The sequence below is a fragment of the Anas acuta genome, chromosome 2, assembly GCF_963932015.1.
Source record: "Anas acuta chromosome 2, bAnaAcu1.1, whole genome shotgun sequence".
In the NCBI taxonomy this organism is placed as follows: Eukaryota; Metazoa; Chordata; class Aves; order Anseriformes; family Anatidae; genus Anas; species Anas acuta.
This window is the reverse complement of record NC_088980.1, coordinates 44486551-44499069: the sequence shown is the minus strand read 5'-3', so window position 1 is coordinate 44499069 and position 12519 is coordinate 44486551. Positions and strand designations below refer to the sequence as shown.

The 12519-nt window shown below is 37.4% G+C and overlaps 1 protein-coding gene across 1 annotated transcript in view; it reads right to left on the bottom strand.

Annotated features, from left to right (window-relative positions):
• The window catches only part of COL6A6 (collagen type VI alpha 6 chain), a 50386-nt gene extending 48972 nt beyond the window's left edge, over positions 1 to 1414 (bottom strand). Inside the window, exon 1 of the mRNA XM_068674527.1 lies at positions 1261 to 1414. The gene's annotated coding sequence lies outside the window, so the exon portion shown is untranslated. The remainder of the gene's footprint in view (positions 1 to 1260) is intronic.
• Between the last annotated feature and the right edge of the window lie 11105 nt (positions 1415 to 12519).

Genomic DNA, 12519 nt, shown 5'->3' with positions numbered 1-12519 from the left:
TTGGAATAACAATAACATAAGTCACCTCACATCAAACTACCACAGAGTGGGGAGTTCAAAATCAAGGGCAACACTTGATTTCAGTTCAGAATGCTAGAACACTAGCTCAGTTCACAATGAATGCTACAGAAGTCTTTGAGCCACCAATACATTACCCACTAACATACGTACCTTTGAAACAGGACCCTACAATAGCAGGATGCAGATCCTTATTTTAAAAAAGCTTTAAGCAAGAAAACTGTGACCTTACAACAGGCATAGATGTAAAACTTACGTATATATCACATGGCTTTAAAAAAAAAAAAAAAAAAAAAAAAAAGTCCAGAAGTCCTTTCATTTCTAATTATGGAAATCATGTTCTTTTTACCAGAATCTACCACTTTTGATAGGAGGAAAACACAAAGCTAGAGAGAATCAAGACTCGTATCTTCACAAGATCTGCCCTGAAAGCAACTGAAAAACTGTTGTTTTGTAGCTAAAGATGTGAAACGTATCTCATCTTTCTTGACAGTTCTAGGCATTGATTTTAAAGTAAATAAAATGTAAGTAAAACTTTCACCAAGATGCAAAAAATGCATACGCTGAAATAGGAAACAAAGTAGAATGCTGTTAATTTTAATAGCTCCTCTGCAACTTTTCAGTGTTTTTCTCATTGTAACAACTCTGGAAAGCTAAGAAAGTAACAGTCCTAGTTTTCCTTAGTGCAAACCACCAAAGCTACCACATCATCTGTAATTAGTTGTGTCTTGCCACTCATTGTGTCTTGCCAAATGAAATGTCTTTCTGATAGCAACAGAGATTTTAGCCCAAGGATATTACAAATGCAGTGTCCACTTTTTTTTTTCTTTTTTTTTTAAACATTTGTTATACTGCAAAGCCAAGCTTTTAAATGATGAAATAAGCTAAAAACAAACAAACAAAAACATTACTTCAAAGAGATAAAAATATATATCAGTGTTCTCTAAAAAACATATAAATGTTCTCATTCTCTTAAAAAAAAAAAAAAAAAAAGGAAAAGAAAAAAATAATAATTACTTGAAGCATTTTTATTTAAATGGAAGATGGCATTCTGGCAGCATATAGTCCTGCCATGCTTCTTCCAATCTAGTCTAACTGATATTGTCTCCAAGAGTAATATAACGAAGACAACACAATCTTAGGTCTCCCTTTCTTAGAGAAAGGTCAGTACGGTGAGTCAGGGAAACAGAGAAAGCTCATGTGCTCCCAAGTTACCCGAATGAGGAAGAACAGCTCTTTTACCTAAAAGTGAAAATCCTTGGCCCAGAGCATACTCCACATCTACCTGCGTGACTTCACACCGGCTCATAGCTGCTAGGTGATTAAGTTAGAAACCAGAAGAAAGTGCAGACCCTGCCAGAGACTTTAAGAGAAAAGATGTGCTCTGTTAAAGTTTGTTCCATTGATACATACTTGGCAGGCTGACCGTAGCATAGGATCTGACTCCAAATGCCTTGTAAACAATTAGGGAAAGTAGAGTAACTCAAAGGCAGGAAGTTGCTGATAGTCAGCACGAGCCACAGAGGGTGGCTTAAAGCAAAGAAGCGCGCCACAATTTGGGCTACTTGGAACGTCTTCCTGCTCCCTTTTAAAGACCACAGGAGTTTTAAAATTTGTTTCCAACTGTAAATACAGAAACAATATAGTATAAAACTATAGGGTTTGAATACAATAATTCAAAATTACTCTAATCACTGAACCTTGCATAAGGAACCTGATTCAGGCAAGAGATCCAATAGCCTGCCAGGGCGATTAATGTGTTGTTCTAATCTGTTGTAGTATAGAAGTGCCTGATTACTTGCTATGCAAAACGTAGCATCTCCCCACTGTTTTGTTTAGAATCTAATGACTCTGTACTAAACATTTTCACCCAAATATTTAGACTTCCATATAACACAGCACTTACTTGCCTGGAAAACTACCTAAACAGTGTATCTGATACCTATCGTATCTAAACTACCTAAACAGTGTATCTGATAATTCTCCTTAGCTGCAGGTTATGAACTTCATTCCAGAACTCTGAAGAGTCTTCCCTGCACTGTAATTCAGGTACAGCCTGCTCTAAGATCAAATCCTTTGGAAAGTCAATTGCACGACCACTTTAGAGTTTTGCTACCACTGAGCCACACATCTAGATATTGCTGTTCTTGTTCCATTCCAGAAGGGTTCTTCTGCATGGCTTAGACTTAAAATATATAAATTAAAATGTATACAAGCACTAGCCAGCCCATGTTATACTTTTTGCATAGATTGCCAAGGTTATTACACATGATCCTATACACGAATTTTCCTAGTTGGAAGATAAAATATAATATTGAAGGACAGATGCGAAATCTTTTCTTGCAAGTACTTTACAGTACCAACCTGAACTACTAACCAAAGACTGCCTCATCTTATGCCCACTGACACCAACTAGAGTTTCAGTCCTATATAGCAGAAAATCAGTCTTAAATAACAGAAAAGTCCTGAACAATTCTCAACGAATAAAAGCTGTCTTTATGCCAGCCCCATTTCAACTGCAAATAGGCCCAATTCCGTATTTCCAACATTGTAACACTTTGGCATTGTTGTGAATATGTAATATTACATTAAAGTGTATTTTCTTCTTCCCTTTATAGGAAAAGTTCTGCAGCAGTGCCTTACAAAAGCAGTATCCACAAGTACCCTAGAGGTTCAATTCCTGGAGATTTGTTCTAAAGATATAACTAATAGCTGTGAAACATGCCATTTCTTTTTTCCAAAGAATGATAGAGGAAGTGTGCTATGGTTGAGATTTGTGACATTACCCAATACTGAAAGTTGCAAACATGCACAATTCAAAGCTTACTTTTTCACGGCCCTTCTCTTAGGTAATATCATTTTAGAGTCTTCTTTTTTTTTTTTCTTTTTTCTTTTTTCTTTTTCCTTTTTTTTTTCTTTTTCTTTTTTTTTTTTTTTCTTTTAAATCTAATCTGCATATCTATAGGGCTTTTAAAGCATCATTCTGTGAATAAAGCAGATGTAAGCATCCTCTGGAATCACTAATTTGTAATAAATGGCAGTTACTAAATTTCCATGTTCAGTCAGGAACAACAGAGCTGCTGTCACCTTTGTTGAAAAAGAGCTTTGAGTTTTTCACAAGTTCAAGCAGAGATGGATGTGTGCTTAAATGGAATGATCAAAATGATCAAAGGAGGTTGCTTCAGTTGATTTTTGGAGGTAAAAATAGGTATTTGTTACTGAAGAACTCGTGTGAAGGGGCAAGTGTTTTCTCTTCAGAGCACTTATTTAACTCAAGAAAGCTTACATAGCTTATGCAGAATTGTCCAGCATGAAATTAAATTAGTGGATCATTTCCATTTATGCCAGTTTTGAAGTTTCCCCGTGCAATGTTTCCAAGAGTCTCTCTTTAAAACAATATTATGTAAGTGGGATCGTAACTGCTATAGCGATGTCATAGATTTCAGTATGGTAACTCTTAGGAAGCAATATTCTCTAGAGTCCAACTTAACTAGAGTAAACATTATTCAATGATTATGATACATCAATTATAAATGTGTGTAAGTTTGTATTGCAGGGAATCCAGGGAGAAAGGGAACTGTATTCTACAGTATTCAATAGTCAACCACCAGCGGTAATGGTGTTTTCTCTGCATGTCTTCTTGCAGCCAAATCATTAGTGTTATTAATGAAACTAATAAACTGAGAACATTGTTTTAGTCCCATAGTTTTAATCAGCATTTAATGATAATATAGAAAGTACCTAAAGGTGATCGTGTCTGTGGCCAGTTTCACATGCATCTCTAGAAGGAGTTAAGTGGATAAATCATTCCTGTGGATGAAAAAGAAGTCAGACTAGACTAAACACAAGCCAAGATGCAGCTATATTGGAGGAAAAAAAAAAAAAAAAAAAAAAAGGAACAGACTGGGACATGAAAAAATTTGACTGTGCACTGCATGAGAAAAGTGTAAGCCTCCAGGATACAGAGGATGGAGCAGATAGCAAGAATTTATGAATAAAATACAGTGAAAAAGTAGATTAGGGCTAAGTGAACAAGGGAGAAAGACACAGACAAGGAACAAAATCTACTGAAACCGGTGGGACACCTAACTGTGGACTGGAGAGCTGTGGTGGCAGGGAGGATGTGCTGACAGGGATTTAACTTGCAGAGTGAGAACTGGAATTGACTGGGCAAAGAGAAGGACACAGACAATATGGGAGAAGAATGAAAACCAGAAGAAACTGCATTTAGGAGCTAATAGTGAAGAAAAATTTGGCTAGGACTAGAAGAATGAGGTGAGAAGGGGAATTTGGACCGGCTGGCTAAGGAGGTTGAGATAATCAGAGTGGTGGTGGGGAGATGGGTAAATCTGGTAGCTGCAGGGACAACCCAGAACACAGAGATCTCAGTAGGCACAGAACAAGAAAAAAGGGTCTAGAATACAAAACCATAAAAGAAGAAACTATATCTAGGTGAAGAAAGATAAATTAGGCTGGTTAGGTAGGTAGAGGCAGGAGAACAACTCTAGAAACACTTCTTATTGTATACTTACAAGAAGCAAAGCCTGATCCCTGAGCAGTTGCTTAAAAAATTGTTTCTGTTGTTCAATGAGTGATTTTAGGCCTTTTTCACTAAATAAAAATTACATTCTGTCCAGAATACTACATTATTTACGCTTCGAGAAGTTTTACTGCAGCAGTGTTTTACAACAGAAATTTGTAACCATCCCTTTGTCTTGCCACATCACTTGCGAAATGCTTTTTGTTTCATTTGATAGATGGGAGCCAAAGAACCAAGTTGTTAAAGACAAAAATATCTGGCATTATGGTGCACCCAACTTCAAGTGTGACATTTCAGAATACCTATCACTCAAAGCACAGCTCTTACTGACCTCAGTTACAGTCAGACTCCAGGGTACAAAACCAGGCATGCAGAGAAGAATAAACAAAAAAATACCCAGAACACACAATTGATGACTATCTGCAAAGTCTGTCATATATGATTTGTCAGGATTATTCAGGAATGCCTTGGCATATACCAGAACATCATTGGAGTCTCTAAAGTAGCACCTAAGATGCTGAACTCTCCTCTTTTAGAGCCCCGTTTCATTTGCAGATATAAATGAAGCAAAAATCGTGCACATAACCTCATTTTCTACATTTTTTGTGTTAATCTTCAAAGCAAGTTCTTCATGCACACTGAAATTTCTGTACAAAAAACATGTTGAGATAATGCACAGTTATACACTCACTGCATATGTAAATCATACTGCATATGCACATGGAGTCAATCATGGAAATTTGGCCTCTACAACACCACAGACAAAAAGAACAGACCGTTGCCTTAGGATCACACAAAATAAAACAATAAATTTAGCAATGTTGTTTTTCCTCCCAAGTTTTATTAAGATTTCTCAGCCAAAGATTCAATTCAAGCTTACCATATGCCTTTGTTTATTGTCCATGTAAGAATTCTAATCAGTAAATTATGTTTCTACATTTTAATTTTGCTTTGGAAGGCTGTAGGTTCAGTTCAGTTGCAAAATGCCTTCTAAATAAATACCTCTATTACTTCTCATGCCAGAAAAGCTTGAAAAAAAAACCACCATGTGAAGTCACTCTCTGTATTGCCCCAACACCTTGACATACACTGTCTGCAATCCAGCCCCTTTTCACAGAATGCTAATTACCTCCAAACACTGAATGTTGAGGTAACGGGATTCTCTGAAAGCTGAGCATGAAAGTGGATCCCAGGACAACTTGGTCTCAACAGGTAGTGAATATCCCTTCAACAAAAGACAGAAGTAATCATGTAGCCAAATCTACTGGAGTTGTTCTGGGTAAGAAAAATGCTCGTACATGCTGTGAAAATGTTTGAGATGTCTCAAAATCAAAGAATCATAGAAGATCCAAAGTTGGAAGGACCTCACAAGGATCATCAAGTCTAGATGCTGGCTCCGCACAGGACCACCTGAAAATTAAACCATACTATGAAAGCGCTGTTGAAATGTTTCTTGAACTCTGACAAGCTTGGTGCTGTGATCGTTTGCCTGGGGAGCACACACAAATTTTTCTCCTACAATGGTGAATGGCATCCCTGTAGCCCCTCTGTGTCATCTAATCTTGCTTCCAACATCCAGACACTTTCTTTTTCCACCTAAGCTTTAGGAGATCCCTGTTCAGCTAAGCCGAGTTTCTGCCCCACCTGACTTTGGAATTGCCTACTCCTGCACTCTTAAGAGGTAACCAGCACTGATGGACCCCAATATCTGCAAAAACAGTTTCCCAGGGGACCTTACTAGCCAGTTCCCTGAGCAGCCTGAAGTCTGCTCTCTCCATAGCCAAGGTCAAAGTTTTGCTGGCAGTTTTTCTCCCATCACGAAAAATTTTAAACTCAGCTACTAAATGGTAGCAAAGACAGCCACCAATCACCACTGAACTCACTGCTCACATCCAACGTATCTATGGGGACACAACACCTAATCAGCCCCCTTAGTACCTGTACCAAGAAGTCATCTTCAACGCACTTTAGGAATTCCCTAGACCTATTTGTATCACTTGTATAGCATTCCCAGTTAACACCTGGAAACTCAAGTCACCCATAAGGACAGGACAGCTGACAGAGCTTACACCCATCCACCACAGCACAGTCACAGGACTCTTCCCAACAAGTCAGATTTAAATTGGAAGGAAAATGCTGAAAGTTCACTTGCCCAGATTGGAGATACTGACTTAAGACAAAAATCCCTGAGAATAACCAAAGGAGAGGGAGCACAAGCCTAGATCTTCAAGAGGAAAAAATACATTTAAATTGGAAAAAAAAAAAAAAAAAAAAAAAATGCTTCGCCTTGTATAATATCAAAAATAACTTTCTTCCTATGCATCTTATCACTTAGTTGCACAATACCCCAAACTTATGCTCATCAGGTATATATAGTACATAGGACTCCTCTTTCTGATTCTTTAGTTAATGGATTTGGGATGGAAAATAACAACCCTCACATTGTTTCCATTTGGGTTTTATTTTCCCTTATCACCTTTTTACAATGTGCTCATAAAATGGAACATTTAAAAGGAAAGAAGTCCTGGATTCCCACGCCCTTCTAATCATTCTAGTCCCAGGATACAAAGTGTTTTGAGTGTTTTATGAAGGAATTCAAGGTTCATTTGCTTGTTTTTTTTTTAAATTACTTGGAAAACCTTAAACAGATTGACCAGCAGAATGGCAGCAGATAGTGTCTATAACTTTACGCACGTCTGTTATAATAGGCATGAGTTAGCAAAGAACAGTCCAACCTCACTGCATTCTTCTCCTTCATGCTCCCAGACTGCCCCCCTCTCATTACATCTAAAAATTTAGCAAGTTTACAGCTTTCATAACAGCTAAGAGATATCCTTCCAGGATATGTCCTCTGGACTCCTCTGCTTTTTACAGTTCCAAGAACAACACACAAGTAAGAAACAAACCAACTGTGCCAGCTAAGCTATTGACATTTTTTCCTGAGCATTTAAGATACCACTAACTCAAGATCAGTCATATGCCTGATCATTGGGACCAAAAGAATACAAAGATGTTTCATGCATTGTCCTGAGCCTCACATCACCATATCCTTATCTTGGGGTACCTAGGATTAGGCTCAATTTTGGAAACTGTAATCATAAATAGAAAGAGTTGGGAGGGAACCTTCAGTCTCAAATCTTCATTTCGTACTGTAAACACTGAGCGTAGTCTAACACTGCCCTATAAATACACTTAGGGGATTCTAATGAATGTAATACATCTACTCTGCTATGATGCAGTGATATGTTTATTATAACAACTATGCAAATACTTGCACTATTTACTCCTAAGCTAAATTGTAGTCAAAATAGAGTGCAGATGTCTAACATGCAACACTAAAACAATCAAGCCTATCCATATTGTTTTTTCAGTGCAATTCACGGTCAGTTTTTCTCTAGTATCCGTGAAGATCAGCAAGATAAGGGACATCTTCAGTTTTCACTTCTCTTGTACCAGTATTGACATTCCAGAGGATTATAAATTGTTACACGAATATCTCTGAAATCTTAAGTTCAGGTAAGCATCATTTCAAAACTCACGGTCTCCCCCACTCCAGTGATGTTCTTTCCTCAGCTAACTAAAAAGAGCAAGCTATGACAATGCTCTACAGGATTGCCTGACCTTAGGCCCACCAAGTTCAACTTGAAAGGGTGGGAGTGGGGAGCTGTACTATAGAAGTAGCCTTGCAGTCAAAAATCACCTTTTTTTTTTCTTGTGTGGGTATTTCTCAGCTTGATCACTTCCTTAAGCCAGTTCATCACTGAGCTGTGAGATGTACCTGTGCCTAACGACACACAATAATGAGACAAAGAAGAGAGGAACTGTGGGTACCTGTGAGGAAAGGGAAGCTTTTATTTTTTTTTTAAATCACAATTATGCCAAAAGTATCTCTCTAAAGTAAAACCTTCTGCGACACAAACTATCAAAGCTTTACTTATGTGACACATTCTACATCACCATAGGAATAAAGGAGAACACATCTCTTTATAAAAAAAAATATATTTTTTCTATATAAAAAAATACTGTAAAATGTTACAACAGCTTGATAACAAGGTTAATTACACACTGTACCCCTTCACAAGGCAGTGGCCCTACCATATGATAGCCTGCCATATTTTCTACTCCCTGAACAAATCCACATCTCAAGCAGCCTGTGGTGAGGCTTCTGGAATCTAACAAAAGCCTGTTTTCAATCACCAAATGTTTTGAAGGATGTAATTCTTTCTACAGTGAAAGATAAAGCTATTGATACTTCATAAATAAGTTTAAGAAATTTATATGGTTGCCTTATACAGTACTCTAATTTTGAAATTGTGCCAAGAATCCAAGCATGCTGTCTGAATACAGCATTTATACAGTGCATAGAAGAAGGATGGAAAACCCCTGACTTTCTCTCTTCAGTTTTTCATTTTATTTTCAACTTGCTTTAACCTACAGCTGTGTCATCTTTTTTTCCAGGAATCATCTTCTGGGTCTCAAAGCTCCCACACATTTTGTTCTCTTTCCTTTTATAGCAATCAGCTGTCTCAGGGAGGATCATTAGCAGCTTTTTTTTTCTTTTTTCTCCACAATTATTTCCGATCCAACATATCCCTGGGGATATGAATCGGCAAAGCACCACTGACTTTAATGCCACCGTTTACAGTAGATGAGGATCTGGCCTTCAGATGAGGCTTTTATCTCAACTTTTGCAGTAATCTTTCCTTGGAAAGAGAAAAAAAAAACTATTGGAAAGGAAAAAAAATAAAAGAAAAAAAAAAGGACTGCCTGGCTGCTGACAATGAGTAAGTACTGTACAACAAACTCTACTGCTCACATGATTTCAAGGAAATAGAGAGATCTTTTAGCCCAGTTCCAGTGGAATAAATATTTAATAGAGAAGTCCATCCTTCCTGAATGCAGTTTCTGAAAAAGGTTTAAGAAACAGGGCTAGATGCAGCCATGAGGTGGATGAGATGGCAATTCCACTACAACCAATGCTAATGCTGAAATAAAAAATCTGTGACAAGTTAAGTTTTAAAAAAAAAAAGAGCCACTAAATTTATAATCCTGAGGGCTGGTCATGAGAAAAACTAGCTGATCTACTTGAAAATTTTAAGAATGCAGTGAAAGGTGACTGAATGACAGCACATAGACAATGTCTCTGACTGAAACATCCTCCTCATGGCTGCACATGGCTCACATAGGTGCACTTTTGCAAGTCTAGTATTTTTGTACTCTCCTGACACCATACTGTGCGTTTTTTTCCCCACTAGTCTGAGCAGCTCTTAGATGAAAACTGCTTTCAAGATAGATGCACAAACACTCGCACACATACACAAAGAAGTACACTTAAGCAATTTTTTTGTGCATTCTGCAGGTATTTTGCAACAAAAAACAGGTCTCAACAAACAAGGTACAGTCCTGCTAAGAAAGTAAATATTAGACTTAGGGATTCTGCAGTTATCCAACAAGATCTGTTCAAGATCCGTGTGAAAAACTTTGTTGCCTTTAAATGCATAAACATTTTCTTTTTTTTAATCAATGTGCAAGATAAAAACACATCAACACAACAGATGGAAGCAATAAATCACGTAACTTTGAAGTTCAACAGAAATTGTCTGATTATCTGATAAAAAGCACAGATGTAAACAGGCTTACAGTAAAAACTTCTGTTAACTACTACATTTGCCTGTGATGGCAGCTTTTGCTTACAGACAGAAGTACTATGTATTTCGCAAGTGGATGTGAAGACTGCCAAAAGTGTTTTGATTTAGACAGCTCATTTTAATTCATGTTCAGATTATCTCCCTGAGCATCCATTTATTAGTCAGATTTGCATCATTAAGCTCACCTAAGAAACTCTGTGTGCCTCAGCTCCCAGTATAGTTTCATGTCATTTCATAAGCCCTATTTGTGGAAGAAATGAAATCAATGGAAAACTAAAGGATAACTGAAAAACTCCCCACCCCTCTCCATCCTTCTGCTCCCCTTTAAAGCAGATACTGGTCTGTCAGAGGTGGGGAAGCAAACCTCTATGCCATTCACTAAATGTCAGTTTCCTACAAAAGAGTAAAATCCCCAGTGAAGATTTGAACCGGCAACACTGCAGCAAGCTACAAAGTTTTCTAAAATAAATTTGACGGGTTTGCTGTAAGGCAAGTTTCTCACCTGAAAGGGTAAGGACGTTTAGTTTTATGAGTTTGATGCACCCTTTTTTGCAGTCCTAAAAGATAAATAAAGACTTGCCTACTATCCTTTTCCTTACAAACGAACATCTTAACCTATCATTGCAAGTATTAATTAAATTGTTAAAAGGTTAAATTGTTACTGCTGGACAACTTCTACTTATTGTGTCTTTCACTGAACAACTGATTTCAGGTATCAAAATACCGTAGTGGTTGGCTAATCCCTCCCATACTGGGGCAGGGTGGAAGGGGCTCACTGCTCAGTGTATAGGACTGACACTGCTGAATGTTTGCACTTCCCAAAGGATCATTCCAGCAGTATCTATTTGCAGCATATCCGAAGAAGTTTCTAGAACACCATGTTCCTGTGACAGAATCACTGAAACACTTAGGTTGGAAAAGACATCGGAGACATCAAGTCCAACTGCTAACACAGCAGTGCCAAGTCATGGCATGACAATACACAGTTCGTGCCTCAATCCTACACAGTAGGATTACAAAGAAATCCTCAATCCTCAGGAAAATGGCATTTGATGAGTCAGCAAAGGAAAGTGAAAATTTTTCATTAAAAAAAAAAAAAAAACCATTTGTAAGAACTTGTCAGTTTTCTAAAATATCACTGAATCATTTTTAAACCCTGCAGTGACATCTCATGGCTCCATGGTACTACCAGCAGTGAACACATCAAAAAACAGGGAGAAAATGGGAACATGTGGAGATGTAGAACACCAGGTAGCTGGTATTGATGTGATCTAACCTCTTTAGTTACTTACACCCAACTCAATTATCCTCCCAAATGAAGTTAGTACAATACAAGATTCCTGTTATAAGGCAGATAAGGCTGTTTGTGCACATAGACTCATCACATGTCAAGAAAACTAGTTTTAAATAAAAGGAAAGTATCCATGGGAAAAATGAAATTAAATTCATGAAACCTTGTCTAGTTTCTTTCAAGGAGCAAGGCCAGAGGATTGAAACCATCACATGAATATCATTACAGGAAGCTTTATATCTGCTTTGCAAAAGCCAACAAGAAGTGAATTAATCTTTTTTATTAATAAAGTTAACATGTTCTCTCAAAACAGCTTATCTAAATGCTCAGTCAAAACTGAGATCTAGGACTAAAACCATTCCAGTCTAAGAACTCACTGCACCCTTACATTCTTCCACAATTAAATGCAAGTTCAGATTTCATTCTTTAATTAACTCAAACCACAATATCCTTTTATAGGTCAGAAGAAAACCAGCATATAATTGATTTTCTATGCTGAACAGCAAAGCTTCTAACTAACTACTTCTCTTGGGAGTCTGGTTTTTTTCTTGCTTATGTTGCTGCAAATGTTAAGGCACCTCAAGGATAGAAACAAACCAGGAAGAAAAACGATAAGCATGTTACTTTGCTGTTGTTGTTGAGATTGGGTTTTGAGCCCAATAGAACTCTGGTGTGATTATTTGGATGATCAAACTCAAGCTCTGGGTGAAAACTCAACTACTCCTACCCGTGCACTACCATGCCACCTCCGAGTCATTACATTTCACTGTAGCAAATCCTGTAGGAAATAAATAAATAAATAAAAATTGGAAACACAGTTTATTAGCTCATTTGACTAATTTTGTGTCCCACTACAAATATTGAAAAGTGATTATGCCAAAGCAGGAAATGTAATAAGTAAAACCTCTAAAGCCATAATGAAGAGAAAAAATCTAAACTGGAAGACTAGACACCATTTTATCTCTAAACACTTGGCTTTTAGTGAAGTTCATTACTGAAGCCAAATTTCACAATGGCAATTT